Genomic DNA, 23,343 nt, shown 5'->3' on the forward strand with positions numbered 1-23,343 from the left:
CATAAAAGCAGGAATGGTTTGGACTTTTGTACAGTGGGCATTTTAAATACAATATTCCCTGAAAAAATCTTGAAGAGCAATACACAATATGTAAGAAGAATCATACATTGCCATAGATCCTGGCACCTTCTCCGTTACCTTCCTATATACATTTCTGAAACTTATCTAAAACATTTTACGCTTATAGACTGTTGGGTTGTATCTAAATATGTTGCAGATAACTCTCATAGTAAACTGCATCATGGGAGTCTTTGATCTGTAGACAGAGTATCTTAATATGTACACAAAATACTCAACTGTAATTACACAGACACTCAGTGGCAGCTATGAAATGAGCTTATTTACCAAGAATTATTTTGATTCTTAGTTCAGTGCTTTATCTACAAGATTATCACTTTCCTTTAACAAGCTTTGCCTTTCCTGGCCATTTTCTCTGCCTTAGCTCCTGTTGTGAGAGAAGTAGATTTGGAAATATAGAAGAGTGGAGGGTGAAGTGTATCTATTGAACCCTGTTCTAAAATATTTTTATTATAGAAATGAAGTGGGAGAAGACATTTTGAGAATGCAGTTCTTTGTGTTTCATCATTACTTATTGTTAACATCTCTTTTCATGTAATTCTATGAACATTTGAGAAGCTTGTTAGTCATACTTGTACATAGTTTGAGGGAAATATGGTTTTCTCTATTTTAATATCTATTATACTCGGATGAAAAAATTTAGAAAAGTTGCCAGTCCAAATTTTTAGGTGCCAGAGAAAAAGGATTTTTTTACTATATAATTCACTCTTCTCCATCGACAAACAGGGCTGAATTAGCTATCACGTGTGACATCATCAAAAAGTGCCAAACAGATTTATCTCTCAAGGCTCAGTAAAGCTTTATTGAGCATGTGCAGAAAATCTCGTGCACACGTGCTGTCTCATGAGCCCCTCAGTCTTTGTTTTTCCAAGCTATTGCACGGATGTTTACCATCTCTCTCTTAAAATGTTTTTGCATCTATAGATAATATTCGAAGCCTAGTGCCTCTTTTGTTTTTATGCCTCCTTGTGAATTCTTTTACTGCTGCCTCAGCAGCCTCTCCGTGGAACTTTTAAATTCTTCAAAATAAAAGGAAAAAAGAAAATAGTCATGTCAAAGTTGGAGAAGCCCACAGAAAATGAGTTTAAGGCCTGCATCTGCATGCACCAAATATCCATCATGGACATTCTTTCTCCATCTGTTATTAAAGTTTGAAACTAGATGTGAACTGTTACAACTGTGGTCATATGTTCCACAGGGTGCAGCAGTTTCACCTCTGGAAGGCACCGATGGGTAACAGCCCCAAGTCTTGGTATGAGGTGTGCATCAGACAGTACAGGGAATTGAGGTGGGGTTGTCACAGTCTGGCAGGCTGGAATCAGGGAGCACCCCCGCAGAAGTGGTACAAGACTGTAAGGCAGGGCTAGAGCTGGTCTTCTACCTAACCAAACCCCTCCCTTGCAGGTTGAGACTTTGGTTTCTGGGGGCCAGTAGGACTTTCCTCCTGGCAAACATCATGGTGCTTCAGATACTGGATGGAAGCCGGAGAAAAGGTACTGGCTGGAAGCTTTATACAGGTACTGGCTGGAATGAAGGATAAGGACCAGGCCTGGGAAATAGACAAGGGATTGAAAAGGACCGGACAGAGGCAGGACTGAACAAGGATTGGACAAGGACAGGACTAGACAGGCAACAGGAAACAGGAAAGCTTAAGAGGGCACGAGTCTGAGCAAGGTAATCCTAGTAAGTCCGGAGGCCGCAAGGTAAGACAGAAAAGCCCAGGAGGGCATGGAGAGGCTGCAAAGCAAGTCCAGAAGGCCTGGAAGGGCCCAGTGCAAGACAAGAGGCCAAGGGAGGATATAGAGCAAGATTAGAGGCCAAGAGAGGCCACAAGGGAAGGCAGGAAGCCTGGGTAGGCCACAAGGCGAGAAAGAATAACCAGACAAAGCAGAGTAACAAGGTAAGGCTGGCCAGATCAGAGAACCAAGGTGACTGAATGAAGAGGCACTAGACAGGCTGGGTTAAGTAGGTCTGAGGCATCAAATGATCAGGAAAGTGGTGATTTGGGAGTGGGGCTAGCTGAGGACCCCTGGTGGAGGAAAAGCTCTCCTCATGGTCACACTGGGCTCTGGATCCATCATAAGTAGTGTTGCCACCTCCAACTTGAAGAAAATCACCAGATCCACTGTGAAAAGTCTCCAAATTGGGTAAAAAGTGGTTAAAACCACAGTGTGAATTCTGAACATGGGAATGAGAGATTTTATTTTTATTGAGTGTAACATAAACAGTCTAACAGTGGCATCACGCATAAGAAGTAAAAAAGTGAACCTTTAACAATCAAGCATGAGTAACCTCAACTAGACACAAAACACTCTCATTTTATCCAGAAGACGGAGCCATTCCTCCCCCTCATTACCACCCCCCCCTTTATTTGCCCCATCCCCCCTCAATAAACCCTCTCTTGAGATCCCATTCTCCCATGACTTACTCACTTAAACCTATATAACCCGTAGTCAGTACAGTGATGTATAATAGATCCCTCATCTTATATGCGCCTAATTATTAAGTATTAAACTCCTGGGCTGATGCAGTAAGGTTTGAATATAAGGGTCCTAGGTATGCAGAAATCTCCAACTGGTGTTGACACAATGTCTTGGCCAGTTCTTTATCCATATGTAACATGCCATGAAGATGATTTCGCCATGTCCAATAAGAAGGGGGCGCAGGGAGTTTCCACTGAAGAAGAATTACTTTTTTCCCAACACATAAGGCCTTCCGTACTAGCACCTGGGCTCCCCATCCTCGCACCACAAAGGCTAGTAAAATTCCAAAAAGCACCAACTGTGGAGTAGGTATCAGATTGACATCCAATATTCGGGATAGATATTGTAGTATGTGCACCCAGTAGCACTTGACCAGAGGACAATCCCAAAAAACATGCATGAACGTCCCCACCATTGTTCCACACTTCCCACAGAGAGCAGATACCTGGCTTTGGTACTGAACCGCAACACTAGGCGGTATATAGGCTCACCACAAAATTTTAAACTGTAATTCTCTATAATAAACATTAATGGAAACAGCCGGTATGGAACAGAAGCCCATCTTAATTTGCTCCGTTGTTACTAAATGCTCGGCCTCTTTATTCCATCGGGATTGTAACAAGGTGAATATCTCATCACCCCTGTGATTAGTCAATTTTTTATAATAGTGAGACAAAGAAGGGCTCCGCTCTTTTGCAAGAGCAAAAGAATTCTTCCAGATTCAAAAACGTTTGAGGGAGCTTTACCGGAGCAGGCAGCGAGTTGATGTAGTGATGTAGTTGTAGATAGGAAAATATATGGGTTTTTGATAAATTTGTATTGTAGGGACAGAGAAGAGAAGGGTAGTAGCTGACCCTTGGCATCTAATACATGCCCTAAGTAGACAATGCCCTTGGAAGCCTAATCATGGAACCCCGCCGTACTAGACCCTGGTAGGAAATCTGTATTGCCCTTGATAGGGAGGAAATAAGCACATTGTCCCGGGAAGGAGAGCTTCTTGGCAACAAGCTTCCACACCCACCGAATCGGAGCTAGCATTAGCATTAATAAGGGAGGAAGCGTCAGTTTAGACCCCTCCATCTGTAATACAAATCGTGGATCCAGGTTCCCCATTAAGATTTTCTCAGTCAACAGATTGATGTAAGCTGACTCTCCCAGCAGCCAATCCCGCACCAGCCGTAAATTACCAGCCAAGTTATATAATTTTAAATCCGGCACGTTCAGATCTCCATGCCCCCAGCACACCTGAAGATATCGAAGTACGATATGTGACTTCTTACCACGCCACAGAGAGGAACGTAATGCCCCATCGAAGATCTTCAAATCCCGCCCTTTAAGCACCAAGGGTAAATTTTGAAAGAGGTATAGCCACTTGGGAAGGAGAACCATTTTATATAAGTTAACTCGCCCGATCAGCGATAATAGGAGATGTCTCCAAGCTTCTAGACGGGTCACGGAGGTCCAAAGAAGTGGGAGCACATTCACTTCATAAAGCTTTGGCAAATGGGAAGGGATTATGATCCCCAAGTATTTAAGTTTAGTATCCGCCCAAGCTAATGGGAACAATTCCCCCAGTGGTCTTGTAACGATTCAGGGAAGGCCATTGCCTCCGACTTGCCTATGTTTAATTTAAGCCCCGAGAATTCTCCAAATCTATGGAACAACCATAACAGCGCATTTAAAGACTGACGGGGGTTGGTTAAAAAGGCCAAGATATCATCCGCAAAAGCAGCATATTTAAAGGTTTCCGTGCAGAACCCATATGCCTTTCGCCCCTCGATCCCCTTGTATTGCCAATAGAAGAGGTTCCAATTGCAATAGGAACAACAAGGGGGAAAGAGGGCAACCCGGGAGTGTGCCCCTGTATATGGGAAAGGGAGCAGAATGGGATGCATTAGCGAGCAAAATGGCTATAGGGTCATGATATAGGAGCTGAATTGCCTTAAAAAAAACTCCCTTGATACCAATGGAACGTAAAGTAGAAAACAAGTAGTTCCATTCCACCCGGTCGAAAGCCTTTTTTTTCAGCATCAAAGCTGACGGCTAGGTAAGGTTCCCCCACTTGTTGGCATAAGGCCATCGCTGATATCACCTTCCTAATGTTCATAAGCGCATACCGCTGCTGTACAGAGCACACCTGGCTTGGTTGAATTAAAGAGTGCATTAGGCCCACCAGACGCTCGTCCATAAGTTTTGCCATAAGCTTGTGATCAATATTCAGGAGAGAAATCGGTTGATAGGACTCTGGGAGTGTAGGATCCTTACTGGGTTTTGGTATTAAAGTGATATGTGCCACATTCATATGAGCTGGGAATGATCCAGAGTGTATTAAGGAGTTGAAGGTACGGGAAAGAGGCGTTGTAACCATATCGATCAAGCCCCTATAGAATTCAGCATTATATCCGTCAGGGCCTGGTGCTTTGCAGCATTTAGCCTATTTAATGGTGAGGCGAACCTCGTCCTCAGTAATCTGAGCGTCTAAGCAAGCCAATTGCTCCGGACTTAAGCAAGACAGATTAAGACCTTGACAGAATTCACAGGCCGCCATAGAGACAGGACTAGCTGAATACAGCCTAGCTTAGTAGTCCCGGAATGTGGACAAAATAGTGGGGGTATTCTGGGTTATTTGCTCCTAGGGACCTGTAAGGCCAGTATCTGATGAGGGGTTCATTGTGAACGAATCAAATTTGCCATCATTCTACCAGCTTCAATGCAAATTGAAATAAGCAAAATTTATGGTAAAGTATACTTTTCTTAGCTCGTTGATGGAGCAATGTATTAATAGTATTCTGAAGAGCAAAATAACGTTCTCGGTTGGCATTGGTGTTGGAGTTTTGCAGGGAGCCTCTAACTCGTTTCAACTGTGAAATGAGAGTCAACAATTGTTTATCCATTATTTTCCGTCGACGGGCAGTATAAGATATAATCTCCCCTCTGAGAACAGCCTTCCCAGCGTACCAAAACAGAATTGGATTACTCAAATGCTCTTGATTGGTCTGAACATAAGCCATCCATGTATCCCGCAGGTAAGACTAAAATGAGGGTCATCATTTAAATAGTAAGGATATCGCCAACCACGACAATGAGGGGGGTCAGGGTTCCATGTCATTTCAATCCAAACAGGGGCATGATTGGATACTATCTCTTCTATACCAGTCGCAACAATCTTAGAAAAAATACTAGTACTAATTAGGATATAATCTATCCTGGACTGTGATGCACGGGCCCGGGATATATGCGTGATGTCTTTGGCAGTCGGATTTAAGGTACACCATGGATCCACCAGGTGCAATGCATTTTCCAGAAAACGTATCCCCTTCCCGGATTGCCCCCCCCCCCCCCCCCCATTTTGGACACCAACTCTGTCTAAGAACGGGTGTGTAATACTATTAAAGTCACCTCCTAGTACAATGGCATGCTCCAAATAGGGAGCCAGATGTCCATACAGATTTTGAAATAACTCGAGTCTTGGATTATTAGGGGCATATATGTTACATAATACAACCGGGATGTGGTATAGCTCCGCGACCAAAATGACATATCTTCCCAAAGGGTCCAAAATGTCTTTATCTGGAGTGGGAGGGACTTATGGACCAATATAGCAACCCCAGCTGACTTAGTAGTGGCCGAAGCAAAATGTACTTCCTCCACCCATGCCTTAGCCAATTTTGGATGCTCCAGATCATTAAGATGTGTTTCCTGTAAATAAACTATATCAGCCGCATGTTTCTTTAGGAGCGACAGAATTTTAGTTATTTTAATGGGTGAATTAAAACCTCACACATTCCACGAGAATAATCACAGCCCGCTATTAGCCATCAGCTATTAGCCTAGGGATCGACATTATATGAAAGGAATGAATTTCCCCTTTGTCATGAAGGCCCTCCCAGCCAAGGCCCCCACTCCAGATCAACATCAGTGCAGAATGAGAGATCATACTTTGACAAACCATTAACAAAACACCATCCCACTAGTAAGCCATAGGAGAATAACCCAACCCGCCCCCCACCCACCCCTGCACTTCCCCTCCCTCCTCATTACCCTCCCCATTCATCATTACAAATTCCAAACCCCACTCAAAGTCCAAAAGGACTCACGGAGATCACTACAGAGCAGTCCAGACTCATCTCTGCTCCCCATCCCACCCCTCCCCCCTTGTACAATGTAAGGGAGCTCTCAGCATGGTTAGTGGCACAACAAAGTCTTCTTGAGATTGTGTGTCCTGCTCCCCCTTGCCTTATTTAATTGCAATCTTAAAAACCCACCTTTTTGAGGCTGCTTTTAAATCTTAACACCTGCCTATCTTGCTTATAGCCTCATTAATTTTTAACCATTGTCTTAATAAATGAAATTACCCAAGTCTCTTTTGCCCTGTATGTTTGTCTTGATTAAATTATAAGCTCTACAGCGTAGGGACTGTCTTTTATAGTTTTGTTTTGTACACCACTGTATATGTTTATTAGTAGTAATTGAGAAGGAATCAACCTCATTGTCAAACTTCTCAATTAATGTGTCCTTTGACCCCAATAAACTGGAAATGGCAGTGGCCAAATACATTCTGTTCAGTTGGTGAGTGGATGGTATTGCACACTGTTATGCACTGGCTGACCTACAGATTGCAGACTCTGTCAAGGCTCATCGAGTAAGAACCATGGCAAATTCAGTGGATCATCTTTGGGACACTTCTACTGAAGACTTTTGCAAAGCTGCTACTTGGTCATTTGTGCACATTTTCATATTCCATTATTGTCTGGATATCATATTCTGCGCAGCCTGTTCTCCTAGTAGTCAACTCTTCGCCAGTGGGGCCAGGTTGTTTTAAGTAAATTCTTCTGTTCTTCTATGACAAGGAGGATGGTTGTCCTCACAAATGGGTGATATCATCAGATAGACCCCAGCATGTAAACATTTGGTCTAAGTTTCTAGAAACTTTGACTGGCACACTGAGCATGGCCAGCATTCCACTATCCACGCGTCCATGTGGGGTCCCTCTTCAGCCTCTTTTTTTTCCTCGGAGCTATCGTCTCACGGATGTGGAGCTCGTGCTGTTTTTTTCTTTGGAAAACTTCTACTTCCAAGCTTTCTCATTCCTTTTTCCTCACTGGATCCCTTGATCCTTCCTGGCCTTAATTAGAGGGCATTATGGTAAGTTACCCATTCTTTGTGGTCGATTAAAACAGTGCCGTCCTCCGGTGGCCACCGGCCATTGACTGCCTGTCGGTTAACTATTTTCAGTGTGTTGTCTGGTTTCCGCAGATGCCCCCACTGCCCACGGACTATGTCCATTACAGACCCTCATGAGGTCTGCATTTTGTGCCAGGGGTCATCGCATGACATCCAGGGGTGTTCGCTCTGTGCCCAGATGACCCCCAAGGGTTGCCGCGAGTGCCTTGGGCCATGGCACTGGGGGTGCCGAGAGCCCCAAGGCCACTGGAGGCACCGCAGGCATCAGCGGCATCAATGGACCTGGCAACTCGAGCAATATCAGCCATGGCGTTGGCCTTGGATAAGAAACCACAGGCCCAGACAGCCCTCCTTCATCGGAGGAATTCCCAATATGGATGGTCTCCGATCGAGGTCGCCCTAGTGTCTCCCGTGGCAGCGAGAGCTCTCGGGACACCGGTTCAGGCTGCGTCGGCAGCACATTGAGGAGCAAGTCCAACCGCTTCAGCAACGGTGCCAGCATTGACGGTGCCGGCTCCGGTGGAGGGTTTCTCCTATGTTTGTTGTTTTATTTTTTTGTAATTCTATATTACGAGACTGAAGAGGGATCCTGCGTGGATAATGACATGCTGGGCATGCTCAGTGTGCCAGTGAAAGTTTCTAGAAATTTTGGCAAACGTTTTCCGTGCTGGGCTCCATCTGATGATGTCACCCACTTCTGAGGACTAACATCCTGCTGCCTAGGAGAACACCTGTTACAGGTAAGCAACTCTGCTCTGTACAACTCTGTCACATTTCATGGATAATTCAGCTCTCCTTGTTGACAGAGAAAGCAAATTTGCCTACCTGTAAATAGGGTTTTCTTTAGACAGCAGGATGACTTAACCATACTTATTACCTACCTGTTTAGATCAGGAGAGAAGGAGTAGAAAGGGTAGAGGGAATTCTAGAGGCTAAAAGGCTGGATGACAAGAGGAAAAAAGAGAAAAGGTTGACCAGCTCTCTAAAACTTAAGCTTTACAAGAGACTGAGGGGATTCCTGAGGCTAATTTATCCTGTCTATGGAGAACCCTGTATATAGATAAGCAAATTTGCTTCTTTCTTTCTTTCTTTCTTTCTTTCTTTCTTTCTTTCTTTCTTTCTTTCTTATTTATTTATTTATTTATTTATTTATTTATTCTTATTTTTTGGAAATACAAGGCAGTCACAATATTATTAAACACAACATTCATATACAAGTTTGATGAAGGGTGAGTACCGCCAGAAAAATTTGAGAGATGAGGACAAAGTAGCTAGCATGTGACACAGAAAGCACTGTAAAAAAAAATAAATTCTAGAGGCGAAAGAAAAACAGAGAAAAGAGGTAATGCTACTTTAAGAAAGAGTGGACAAGGGAGGATTTTTTTTTTAGCTTTCTTCTATCAGCCTTTTTCTCAATCCTTTTCTCTTTTTCCTTGTCATATAGCCTCTTATCCTCTTCAGTTCTCTCCCCTTTCTTCTCCTTCTCTCCCCCAGTTTCTCCCCCTTCTCTTGCCATCTAAATAGTGGCAGGACCTCCTTTCCATGGCTCAGCAAGGGCTGCATTAGGCAATAGTGGCTGGTCCTTCTCAGTGTGTCTTACCTGGTGCTAAAGCTGTAAACTTGTCATCTCCTGCGTGGGAGCCAGGAATGAAATGTAGTCACTTGGGATTTTTGCATCCCTGGCTGTACTGGTGTATCAGTGTTTTAACATATTTCTATTTTTTTTAATCATTTAGTGGCCCGTGCTCTAAGCTCTGCTATTGATGCATTCAGACACATATGCTGAATAAGTAAATAGGATAATTATCTCTCTTTTTTTTTTATTAATGTGTGGTAACTGGAGTTAAATTTACCATGGCTTTGTTAGTGTGGCAAACTTAGCTCCTGGTCTCAGGCTGGTTCTAAGGTATTATCGTGCCTACCCACCATTCCTCCCTGATGCCAACCACAACAATCCCCAGTTTCTATTCCTGTTTCCCGATCCCCTAATGGAAACCAAAATTGTCTCCCACTCCTCCCCACAATGGCCCTCAACTCTGGTTCTATTTTGATTCTGCAGCACCTTCCTACTTTGATTGCCCTCTTGATCCCCAATGGCAATCACAATCACCTGCCCCTCTGATTCCACCCCTCTTCATCAGGGATCCACCCCCACCCCATCAGCTGGCTTAAGAGCTTCCTACCTTCATCCTCTGGCTGCTCCTCATGTCTGAATGGCAGTGCCATAAGACTGTGTATAATGCAAAATTCAAACTGTGAAGCCGTTCGGACATCTGGAGGAGAGGCAGGACGGACTGTGTCTTCCAGCTGGCTGCGGTGAGGGGGGAATGTGTACCTGTGTGATTTAAGAGCAGGGGAGTTAATAGGCATGGCTGTAGGAGGGTGTGGGAATTGTGGTTGTTATGGGAAAATCGAAGTGGGGTTGATTGTGGTTGCCATTGGGGTGATTGGAAGGAGGCTGGTGATTGTATTTGCCGTCAAGGGAATCAGAAGGGCATGAGATTGTGGTTGCCATTGAGGATATCAGAAGGGGAGAGATTGTAGTTGCCATTCATGTTTTCCCTTGGTGGATTGGAGCAGCAGATTGTCAGCAATGCAGGATTGGGAAGGGGGAGTTGAAGTGGATGGTGGTGCAATCAGGAAGGTGTATCAGTGTGGAAAAGGGTAATTGTGAACGCCATCAGAGTGGGCTGGGAGAATGGGTCAAAGCAGTTGGAGGGAAATTAATGTGGCTCTCATTGGGAGGATTGGGTGGGTGGTGAGATCAGAAGTGGGGGGGGGGGTGGTTGCAGTTATCATTGGTAGAGGGCTGGTGGGGGACTAGAGAGGCCCTAAGCAAGAAGACATCTAAAGGGAAGCCTTGACATCCTAACAGATCACAAACCCAACATATGCACCATTACCGAAACATGGCTCAAACAAACAGACATAGTCCTAACCAACCAACTTCTGACCCACCTTTATGTCATCATCTCTGTCCCTAGGATCAAAAAAAGAGGAGGTGGCCTCCTTTTAGCGGCAAAGAAAGAACACAGCTTCAAACTTCAGAATACACACACAGCCCCAAACTATGAAATTTCCTATTTCAAATCCACCCAACTCCAAATCTGCCTGGTATATGCACCCCCTGGCATACTAGAACACAACGCCTCCCCCCTCATCAAATTTATTACTAAGAACATTGACACCCCCGCCATCATCCTTGACAACTTCAATCTACACGTTGACACCCTCCCCTTAACCCCTACCTGTGAAGCGATCCTTAACTCACTCTTAGCCATAGGCTTCAAACAAATTATAGACTCCCCTACTCACAAAGCAGGACACTCCCTAGACCTAATCTTCATAAACCCACACATTAAATCCTCTGTATGTACCCCTGTCCCTTGGTCTGATCACACACTAATTCACGAAAACTTCTCCATAAACGCACCAACTCACACTACTCCTAATTACACTACCAAAATACAATTCAGAAAACCTTGTAAAACAGATGTCCTGATCGAAGCACTCCCACCAGCTCTAACAACCTAGATTTAACAGACACTGAATCCGCCCTCACAACTTGGAACACCATCACAAACAACATAGCCAACCAATTCTGTCCTTTAGTAACCAAGGGCTTAAAACCCTCCCGTCATAACAAAAACACATGGTATTCACCCGAACTAAAAAATCTAAAATGCGAACTCAGAAAAATCAAAAAGAAATGGCGAAACTCTCACACCCTCAGCCTTCTGACCACATACAGAACCACCCTTCATATCTATAGAACAGCAATCCTCAAAACCAAACCTGATTACTATACAAAAAAAATACATGATTTCCAATTTAACCCAAAAGCCCTTTTCTCCTATGTTACCAACCTCACAAAAATATCCCCACCACTAATGTCTGAGAATGAGTCCAAAACAAGATGCAACGATCTTGCCCTCTTCTTCAAAGACAAAATCATTAACATTATGACCAAATTCCCCCCCCACCATACCAAACAAAATTACCCTCCCCTAAATCCCAGACGCCACCTTTGAAGAATTCGAGACCATCTCTTCCTCTGAAATAGTTGGTCATAAAAAAATCAACCCATCATAACACCCAGCCAACGCAATCCCAGCAAAATCACTAAAATCCATCCCAAACATAATAGCCAGATCCATCGCAGACATCATCAATACATCCCTAACTCAGGGACATTTACCAACTGACATAAAAGGAGCTTTAGTCAAACCCATCTTAAAAAACCCCCAACTGAGCCCCTCAGAACTAAGCAACTTCAGACCCGTATCGATCCTCCCTTGCCAAAATCCTGGAAAGAGTAGTTAACAAGCAGCTAACCGAACACCTTGAGAAACACAATGTTCTACACCCCTCACAATTTGGTTTCCGCAAGTTCTTCAGCACTGAGACACTACTAATCTCCCTCACCAACACTGTCCTCAGAGGACTAGATAAAGGACAGTCCTTCATCCTAGCAATAGTAGATATCTTAGCGGTCTTTGACACCATTAGTCACAAAATCCTCATTGACAGACTAATCGAAATTGGCCTATCTGGTGTCGCACTTCAATGGTTCATATCATATCTGGAAAACAGACATTATAAAGTAAAAATTGACAACAATGAATCCGAACTTATCCCACTAACTCAAGGCATCCCACAAGGCTCCTCCCTATCATCCACTCTCTTCAATATATACATGCTCCCCTTATGTAATCTACTAACTGACCTAGGGCTCACATTCTTCATTTACGCAGATGACATCCAAATCCTCATCCCCATCTCTGAATCCATCTCCAAATCTCTCCTACTCTGGGACAACTATCTCATATCCATCAACCAACTGCTCACGCAAATGAACTTAACACTAAACGCCACCAGAACTGAACTCCTGATAATAAACCACAAATCAAATGATAAAACCCCGACTGAACTCTCCCCCAACCAAGCCTACCCTCCTTTTGCAAGCGATGTAAGAAACCGAGGTGTCATATTCACACTTGACAATAAATTGAGCCTAAAAAAATTCATTAACTCAACAATGAAGGACTGCTTTTACTAACTTCACGTTCTAAAAAAAACTAAGGCCCCCTCTATCACAACGATTTCAGAACAGTCCTCCAGGCAATCATCCTATCCAAAATAGACTACTGCAACTCCTTACTCTTAGTACTCCCAGCAACATCACTAAAGCCCCTCAAAATGTTACAAAACGCCACAGCTAGAATCCTTACAAACACTAGAAGAAACAATCACATCACCCCTATTCTAAAACACCTTCATTAGCTACCCATACACCTGAGAATACGATTCAAGAGTCTTACCCTAATTCACAGGACTCTATACAACCAAAATATAAACTGGTTCAACACCTCCTTCTATTTCCAACCCCCCCGAAGGCCCACAAGATCTGCCAATAACGGCACATTACCAATCACCTCGCCCAAACTCACACACCTATCCTTGACTCGCGAACGTGCACTATCCCTTGCCGGCCCTGCCATCTGGAGCTTAATGCCCCTCGACTTAATTCTTGAACCAAACATCAAAACTTCAAAAAGAAATTAAAAACCTGGCTTTTCAAACAAGCCTACCAATGGTCCTCACACACACTTCCACACATACCCACAAGTACTGTTACCCCCCCCCCCCCCACAAACCCTTTTTCAAATTTGCTGTTTTCCTTCCATAATGTCCTCTGTTATGATATTATAGTTACATGTTCCTATTGACGTCTTGCCTCTAATCTCCCCCACCTCTAGTTCCTATCCTATTGTTGCTCAAAATGTTAAAATGCAACTCCCTATCCTATTGTTGTTCAAATTGTTAAAATGTAACTTCCTTTCATTCTTCTGATTGTTTCAGTATAAACCGATGTGATGTGCAAACAAACAGCTGTATACAAAAGCGTTAAATAAATAAATAAATAAAATGAACATATTTACCTCAAATGGCAAATAAATAGCATAGCCAAATTCTTCTTATTAGCTTAGTATATACCATGTTAAAACGTAGTTTAAAACATGCATTAAAATCAGTAGGGTACTGTGGATGGCCTTATTTTAATGCAGGTTAGTATATAGGCCACTTAACTTTTATTGCATTTTTAGGACACAATACAGAGCAATCACAATATTATTTAATACAACATTCATATACAGATTTGATAAAGTGAGTAGCTTACACTGCGAGAAACATTTCAGAAATGAGGACAAAGTAACTGGCATGTGCCACAGAAAGCATTGTAGAAAAGAAATTCTAGATGAGGTAATACTGCTTTAAGAAAGAGAGGTGTAGGAGGCTGCTGGAATTGTGGAGAATTTTGGAGACTTAACCAGTCAGGAGTAAGGAACTGACCGCAGAAGGCCATGACTCTGAGTAGGGAATTCAGGTGAGGATTAAGGATATAACCTTTACTGCCCTCTCTAGAAAGATGTAAGGGCTGCTTAGGGAGATGAGGGGCCATTATACACCGTATTGCTGGGGGTACCACTCCACGTTAGAACAGAGTCCCTTATTTATTCTTCCAAACTCTGGTGTGGATTCTCTGTTTGGGGTTGGGGGGGGGGGGGATTGTCTTCAAGACCCAAGGTGTTTAGCTGGTATACTACCAAGGAGACACTAAGCACATGGTTTTTGAGGTGGATTGTGCTAACCTTTAAAAAGGAAATAGAGTAGCTTTTAAATTAAATCATGGGGGAAAGCTGACAGGAGCATGTGGTTTGGTGTGAGGTATCTTCAAAGGATAAGGGCATAATGAGGAAGTTAAAGTATCCCAATAGATAGCTTGTGATAGAGGCAGAAGTGGCCCAGGTGCATTTAAATAAAGAACAGATAGAGATAAATGACATCAAACTACCCATTTCAACTCCTAGACTGGTTATGAATACAATTTAAAAACATACTTTGAATTGATTATATGTGAATGCCAGAAGTCTAAAAAATAAGATTGGAGAGTTGGACTGTATGGTGCTGAATGGTGATATAGATATAGCAGGCATTTCAGGACCTAGTGGAAAGAGGATAACCAATGGGACACTGTGATGCCAGGGTACAAATTATATTGAAATGACAGACCAAGTCAAATTGGTGGAGGAGTGATGCCATATGTTAAAGATTTTATTTATTTAGATTTATATTCCGCTTTTCACACTTTTTTCAGCGCTTCAAAGTGGATTACATTCAGATACTGTAGGTAATTCCCTATCCCCAGAGGGTTCACAATCTAAGTTTTCTACCTGAGGCAATGCTCGGCAGGGCAGGATTGACTGGGGATTGCTCCTGCCCATTTGGACTTTGATGACCCTCGTGGATGGGGTAAGAGGCCTTGGGAGGCAGGAGTGGTGGAGATAGGGATGGTGGCTGTAACCTTTAACTAGGGAAAATGAAATGATAAACAAGCAAAATCCTGTTCGTTTTTGTTTTGGAATATGTAACAATAGTAGCTGTGCTGTGCTTTATAGTTGTGCTGTCTGGGAATAGGGAAATACCTACAGTACCTGAATGTAATCTGCTTTGAGATGCCAAAACGCAGAATATAAATCAAATAAATAAATAAATACTGTACTTTGTATTTATTGTTGATAAATTGTAGCACTTTACTTAGAAGTGAAATGTCTCACATCAAACATCATTACACTATTTATTGGAGGTCACAATACCAAACAGCTGGAGTTTTAGTCACACATAAAATAGGCATTGTTGTTTGAGTGGTTGCTTTCATAGACAGGTGACAGTCAAGATGGATCAAGAGAAGTAGAATTGATTGCTGTACTTACTGTACTGTTCATTCTTATATTGTATTATATCAAATAATTTTCGCTGGCATGGAATCTGAAAGGATTTTTGACTTGTAAATCAACTTGCCCTTGTTTTGTGTGCTTGCATAATACCTAAATAACTTTTCGGTTTTTAGAAATTATTCTTTTCCTTGTATAAGTGGTATTGCAGTTTGTAATGTAGTATATACACATTTATTCAAGATAATTATTGCATCATGAATACAAATAATTGCATCAGAAATAAATTTGTAAAGTAATAGCAGTTTTATAAATAATATATTGTGCTATTTGGAAAGCAATTTGTAAGCATAATACACAATTATTATTACCCAGTCATAATTCAAAGTCTTTTTCTCTGCCGTGGAAGGATGAAAGACCGAATTGGTTATTCAAGGTTTTGAATGTGGATTTTGTAGACATCTGGGATATTTCTCATTGTACAATGCACTACTGTGCTTAAACATTACAGTGTTTATTCTTTGCTTATGAAAACACAGAAACTGCACAGAACTTGACATTTCGCGTTCAGATATTACCATTTTAAACTTTAGACATCATATAGCTAACGATATTCTTGTTAAATGTTACTAACTATCTTGAATTAGGATCTCTTTTAAAACTGTTTTTGCCCTGCAGTTACTAAATATTACTGTAGGCTTACATATTTTTATTCACTGCATGACTTCTAGGTTTTATATATTTGGTATATAGTAATATAGTTCTGTAAAATGTTTTGCATACTTTCTATTTATTTAAATAATATTTTTTTTCTCTGTCAAATACAGCGATATTATGGTTAGTTTCTGTCTATCACTCTAACATAAAAAAAAGCATCATGCTCTGAGCCTTAAGTTGTTGACAGGATGGAGACAAGTGCATGTGCATGGCACTGATTGGTCTCAGCATCAGTGCCACTTGGCCCAGTGCACTGCTGCAGTGATAATTTGCTGCTTCTCTCCTATAATTGTCAATTCACTGAATGATCTGACTTTTTTAGTTTCTGGCTACCCCACCACCAAATGCTAGTAGAAGCTGGCACTCCACTGCTCCTACAGGCCCTTCTTTCTGCTCTTAAGCCTGATGTTACTGTGGCTCGATGTTCACTCCCCCCCATTGCTCTGGCCAGACCCTGCACAGTATGGACCAGGAGAAATGTGATCATTTTTTATGAAGGAGATCAGAAGAGTATTCTGATTTGGGAAACCCGGACAAGAATTTCAGATTGATTTATAAGTGGGGAGTGGATATAGAATACAATCGCTACTGACATTAGTGGTTATAAGATATTGAAGAATATTGGTGTAAAAAATATTTGTATAAATTAAAACGTGTATGTTTGGTCACTATGTTTACAGGTGCTATAGGTTTTAAAGCGTGTGAATGTGAGAGTTTGGAGGTTGCTTGTGATAGTTTTTAATTGTTTATAGGATGTTCTAGATTTTGTGACATTAATAAAGTTTATACATATATTGTATTTAAAAATTGTATGTATAATTCATTCTCTGTTTATATGTATTCATTAGATAGAGGATTATTTTATAATATCCCTGTGTGTGTTTTACCGTGTTTGTGTAATAGTCATGAAACTGTTGAACAGTCAACATTTTCTCAGTCTCAGCCAGAGATCTCTGTAGTTTTTTTTTTTTTTTTTTTAAATTTTAGGCCTCACAGCGATCTTCTGCAACAGTTTCCTTAACCCATGGCTACTGATTTTTGGCCTGATAGCAGCAGTATCTTGATGATTTCGGACTGTTTCCACTTTATAGTGATGACCCTGATAATATCCCAAGGGATATTCAAACATATTTGAAATTTTCTTATAGCCTTCCCACAAATCTGTACCTCTGAATGACTTTATGCAGAGTTATTTTGGCAGCTCCTTATTCGGCTTGTTTTGACCTTTCCTTCAAATTCACTTCATACAACAGAAGATTATAATTTGATTCTTTATCCAGGAGTATTTGACACAACTCAGCCACTGTGAGTGGACACAGATGAGCTCTGTTTAATTTATTATGGGCATTGTTAAGGTAAGTTTTGAACCAGAGCCCATTTGGGTTTATAATGGCAAAGAGTGTTTTTTTATTCCTATGGTAATTACTTTTGGAATATTTTTACAATTTTTTTCATGATAAAAGCATAGAATATGTTGTGTAGATTAGTGAAACAAACTTTTAATGTCTTTTTGCGTTGTATTTTTTAGACAGCAGAATGAGAAAAATGTGCAAGGTTATGAAGACTTCCAGTGCATTGTATATCTGTATCAGTGAAAGGTGCCTCAGCATAAAAAGAGGGGGCAGAGGTGTTGATGTGGATGTGTGTGTGTGTGTCTGAATGACTATGGCAGTCTGGGGTGGATATGTGTCTGTCTTTTCATAAATTAGCTATCCTTAAATAGACAAAGGCTTGCAAGTTGTTATGTGCTTCGCTGTTCCCAGTGCCTCCCTTTACAGTGGCTTTTGATGTGCAGAGTATTCCCTTTGTAACTCCTAGGGCAATGTTTAGTGCAAAGATGTAAAATGGTTCAGGATATCGTAGCAGGCAGAAATCAATGAGTCTGAAAGGCTGGGGGTCAACTGTTGTACAGTACCTAGAGATCCATTACCTAGTTATATCAAGCAGGCTTGCTAAATTACATTTGGGCCGATACAGTAAACCGCACGGGAGAGCCGGCGAGCGCCCAGGCCACTCTCCTGGGCGCGCGATTCACTAATGAAAAGTATGCAAATTAGGGCCTGCGGTAAAAAGGAGGCGCTAGGGACACTAGCGCCTTCTTTTTGACAGAAGCGGCGGCTGTCTGTGGGTTTGATAGCCGACGCTTAATTTTACTGATGTCTGTTGTCGAACCCGCTGACAGCCACAGATTCGGAAAATGGACGCCGGCAAAATTGAGCATCCGTTTTCCAACCCGCGGGCAGATTTTTTTTTTTTTTTTTAAGATTTTTTTTTTTTTATTTTGGGGGACCTCCGACTTAATATCGCTATGATGTTAAGTTGGAGGGTGAACAGAAAAGCAGTTTTTTCTGCTTTTCTGTACACTTTCCCGGTGCTGGCTGAAATTAACACCTGCCTTTGGGTAGGCGTTAATTTCTGAGAGTAAAATGTGCAGCTTGGCTGCACATTTTACTTTCTGTATCGCGTGGGACTAATAGGCTCATCAACATGCATTTGCATGTTGCGGGCGCTATTAGTTTCGGGGGGGTTGGCCGTGCGTTTTCGACGTGCTATTACTCCTAACTGTATAAGGGGTAAAAATAGCACGTCAAAAACACGCGGCCAAATGAGGGCTAACGGTGCGCTCGGCCCGATTGTGCGTAGGCCACAATACTGACTCTTATCTGGAGTATTGTGTGTGGTTCTGGAGGCTGTCTTTTCAAAAGGATATAGACCAAAGACATTCTGGAGAAGTGCTACAAAAATGCTGCAGAACCTAGCCCATAAACCCTATGAAGTGAGACTTAAGAACCTGCACTTGGTGGGGGAGAGGGATTGGATCTCATGGACATAGTCAAATAACTCAAAGATGCAGATAATACACAAGAAGCATTTTCTAGTGGCAGTAATGCTCTAGAACAAGAGGTCATAGTATGTGGCTAAAAGGGGTTAGGCTCCAGAGTAACAACACAGCAAATACTTTCAGACAAAAGGGCTAGTGGATATGTGGAATAAGTATTAGAATTTGAGAGAACATGGGCTAAACATTGAAGGCCCTTGTTTATGAGGGTGTGACAGTAAAGCAGTATTGCATCAGGTTTGGCCAGACTAGATGGTCCTTTTGGTTTTTATCTGCCATCATTTTTTATGATGCTAACCCAAATTCTCATTTTTAGAAAACAACTTTGTCTGAAGGGTTCTTTTAACAAGTAGCACTGAATTGACCTTTTCAATGACTGTCAAAAATGCTGTTTCTCTTGTTCTGTCACATAAAAATCGTGCACGCAGTTGAAACATCCTTTCTAAATGGGTTGATATGATAGTTCTGTCAACAGAAGATGAAATAATTTTAGTCTTGTATCTTAGAGCAAATCGGCTTCTTACTTGTTCTGGTTCATATAAAATTGTCCATAAGGATATTCTAGTTTTGTGTGGCCAGTTAAAATTTAGGATTGACATTTGACTAATCTGTATGTCGTACTTTTGGAATATTAATTTTTATTCAATTAAAATAGTCCTCCAAATAGAACAATACATTGTGCTGAGCTATGTTGGCAGCACAAATGTAATTTTGGTAAACGTATTCAGGCTGATGCAGTACTGACTCACTAAAAGTGTGTCCCCAAAGTGGATGCACTTTTTTTGATGCGCGTACAATCACCTCTCCTAGGCGCTCGAAGCGCTAAAAAGGATGCACTAGTCCCTCATGAGAGGCTTCTTCGAAAACTAAAAAGTCATGGGATAGGAGGCGATGTCCTTTCGTGGATTACAAACTGGTTAAAAGACAGGAAACAGAGAGTAGGATTAAATGGTCAATTTTCTCAGTGGAAAAGGGTAAACAGTGGAGTGCCTCAGGGATCTGTACTTGGTCCGGTGCTTTTCAATATATATATAAATGATCTGGAAAGGAATACGATGAGTGAGGTTATCAAATTTGCGGATGATACAAAATTATTCAGAGTAGTTAAATCACAAGCAGACTGTGATACATTACAGGAGGACCTTGCAAAACTGGAAGATTGGGCATCCAAATGGCAGATGAAATTTAATGTGGACAAGTGCAAGGTGTTGCATATAGGGAAAAATAACCCTTGCTGTAGTTACACGATGTTAGGTTCCATATTAGGAGCTACCACCCAGGAAAAAGATCTAGGCATCATAGTGGATAATACTTTAAAATCGTTGGCTCAGTGTGCTGCAGCAGTCAAAAAAGCAAACAGAATGTTAGGAATTATTAGGAAGGGAATGGTTAATAAAACGGAAAACGTCATAATGCCTCTGTATCGCTCCATGGTGAGACTACACCTTGAATGCTGTGTACAGTTCTGGTCGCCGCATCTCAAAAAAGATATAGTTGCGATGGAGAAGGTACAGAGAAGGGCAACCAAAATGATAAAGGGGATGGAACAGCTCCCCTATGAAGAAAGGCTGAAGAGGTTAGGGCTGTTCAGCTTGGAGAAGAGACGGCTGAGGGGGGATATGATAGAGGTCTTTAAGATCATGAGAGGTCTTGAACGAGTAGATGTGACTCGGTTATTTACACTTTCGAATAATAGAAGGACTAGGGGGCATTCCATGAAGTTGGCAAGTAGCACATTTAAGACTACTCGGAGAAAATTATTTTTCACTTAACGCACAATAAAGCTCTGGAATTTATTGCCAGAGGATGTGGTTAGTGCAGTTAGTGTAGCTGGGTTCAAAAAAGGTTTGGATAAATTCTTGGAGGAGAAGTCCATTAATGGCTATTAATCAAGTTTAATTAGGGAATAGCCACTGCTATTAATTGTATCAGTAGCATGGGATCTTCTTAGTGTTTGGGTAATTGCCAGGTTCTTGTGGCCTGGTTTGACCTCTGTTGGAAACAGGATGCTGGGCTTGATGGACCCTTGGTCTAACCCAGCATGGCAATTTCTTATGTTCTTATGTTCTCATGCGTCCATGACATCGAGCGGCCAGGAGACATGGCTGTGCACAGGTTCAGAAAACAGACGCTCGTAAATTGAGTATCTCTCTTCCTAATGTGACCGGTTTAAAGACTTAATTTTTTTCTGCTGCTTTGTTTCCTTCTGCTTCGTGTCGTGACAATATTAAGTCGGAGGAACCACAGAAAAGCAGTATTTTCTGCTTTTCTGTGTGAGGCTTGGGGATTACAAATGACACTTACACAGATTGCTCCAGACAGTATGTTTATTGCAAATCAGTATGCTCTTAAAGTAAATTTTCAAAGTCATAATTCTTTATTTCTCTGCCTTTTTTGTAAAATAAAATTAAAAACTGAAAAATGCTGCTTGCATAAGTATTCAACCCTTCAGACTAGTACCTGGTAGAAGCACCTTTTACTACAATAACAGCTTTAAGTCTGTTGGGGTAAGTTTCTACCAGCTTTGCACACTGTTTGGCAGTGATTTTTGCTCATTCGCCCTGGCACATTTGCTCTAGGTTGTTTAGGTTAGTTGGATGACGCTTGGGATCAGTGTCCTGCTGAAAGGTGAACTTTCTCCCAACTTTTAGATTTTTAGCAGACTGAAGCAGGTTGTCTGCCCATTGTTCAATTTAACAAGATGCCCAATCCCCATGATGATGCCACTCCCATACTTTACAATTAGGATGGTGTTTGCTGAAGAATGGGCAGTGTTATATGGTGCAAACCTATAGTGGGCCGGATTTTAAGACTTACGCGCGGGTGTACATTTGTGCGGGCAACACGGCGCGCACAAGTGTACGCCCGATTTTATAACATGTGCGCGCATGTCATAAAATCTGGGGTCGGCGCGCACAAGGGGGTGCACACTTGTGCACCTTGCACATGCCGAGCCCTAGGGGAACCCCGATGGCTTTCCCCGTTCCCTCCAAGGTCTCTCCGAAATCAGAGCGGCCTCAGAGGGAACTTTCCTTCGGCTCCCCTCCCTTCCCCTACCTAACTCGCCCCCCAGCCCTACCTAAAACCCCCCTAACCTTTATTTTGTTATTTGTTCCTGCCTCCGGGCAGGCGTAGGTTGTGCACGCCAGCCGAGTGGTAGTGGAGAGGCCTCTGGCCACGCCGCCGGACCACCTCGCCCATTTTTCCAAGCCCCGGGACTTACAAGCGTCCCGGGGCTTGCGCGTGTCGCTGGGCCTATGCAAAATAGGCTTGGCGCACGTAACCCCCCCTACACACGTAGGCTTTGAAAATCTGCCCCAGTGTTTTTAATTTTGGTCAAAAATCTCCATTTTTGTCTCATCTGACCAAAAAACATTATCCCATATTTTGGCTGGATCACTGTGATGCTTTCTGGCAAACTCCAGACATGCTTTGATGTGGCTTCTTTCTAGACACCCTCCCATGCTGGCCAGTTGTATTCAGAGCTCTTGATATGGATGACTGGTGCACCTCCACTCCAGCCTCAGCCACTGAACTCTGTAGCTCCTTCAGAGTGATTGTTGGCGTCTGTTCTGAGCTCAGCTGCACACTCATGCGCATACTCAGAGAATATACCGAGGGGCTTGCCTGTACTTCCTCAGGCCTACTTCAAGGCTAATTCTCAGGAAAGAGGGAGATACCTAGGGGCTTCTAAACCTCGGTGTTTCTCCAATACATAGACAAACATGCACGCATACACTAAAGCCAGGTATTGGATAGTAAGTTTATTTGAGCACTTGCTAAGCAAAAGAATAATAACATGTAAGATAAATAACAGCAAGTACTAGAAAGTTGATTGCAGGCAAATAATAAATACTAGAAAAATATTAAAAGATACATATAAAGATAGCAAATCTTATGTTCCTAACGGCAATTGAAATGGGCCCAGCAAATCCGTCTGCTCTCTCAGCTCCGGCAGTCTGACAAACAACAAGGACGACGAAATTCTTACAGCTCTGCTTATCTGTATAGAACTTTTTCTAACCTGGCTTAGAGCAAGAGTGAGTCCTCCCTCCTTTTTATTGTTCTTATCATAATTCAGCACATCTGCTTGGTGCTATTTGGTGTTTGTCTCCCAGGGCCCTGCAACTCTCAATTTCTTATATGGCCTTGATTACCAGTTCTCATGGGATCAGCGCATAAACATCTGCATAGCCTTTAGAAGTAACAATAACCAGACACAAATAGAGGAGACTCTCTAATAATAACAGCATTTGCAGCAGGTGTGGTAAACATCTTCCTTCTCTGTGGCCTTTCTTTTTCCTAA

General features: G+C 42.2%; 1 protein-coding gene across 1 annotated transcript in view; it reads left to right on the forward strand.

The window, feature by feature from the left end:
* VPS50 (VPS50 subunit of EARP/GARPII complex) overlaps window positions 1-23,343 on the forward strand; it is a 620,793-nt gene that overhangs the window by 106,382 nt on the left and 491,068 nt on the right.

Source organism: Rhinatrema bivittatum, chromosome 2 (genome assembly GCF_901001135.1).
Source record: "Rhinatrema bivittatum chromosome 2, aRhiBiv1.1, whole genome shotgun sequence".
In the NCBI taxonomy this organism is placed as follows: domain Eukaryota; kingdom Metazoa; phylum Chordata; class Amphibia; order Gymnophiona; family Rhinatrematidae; genus Rhinatrema; species Rhinatrema bivittatum.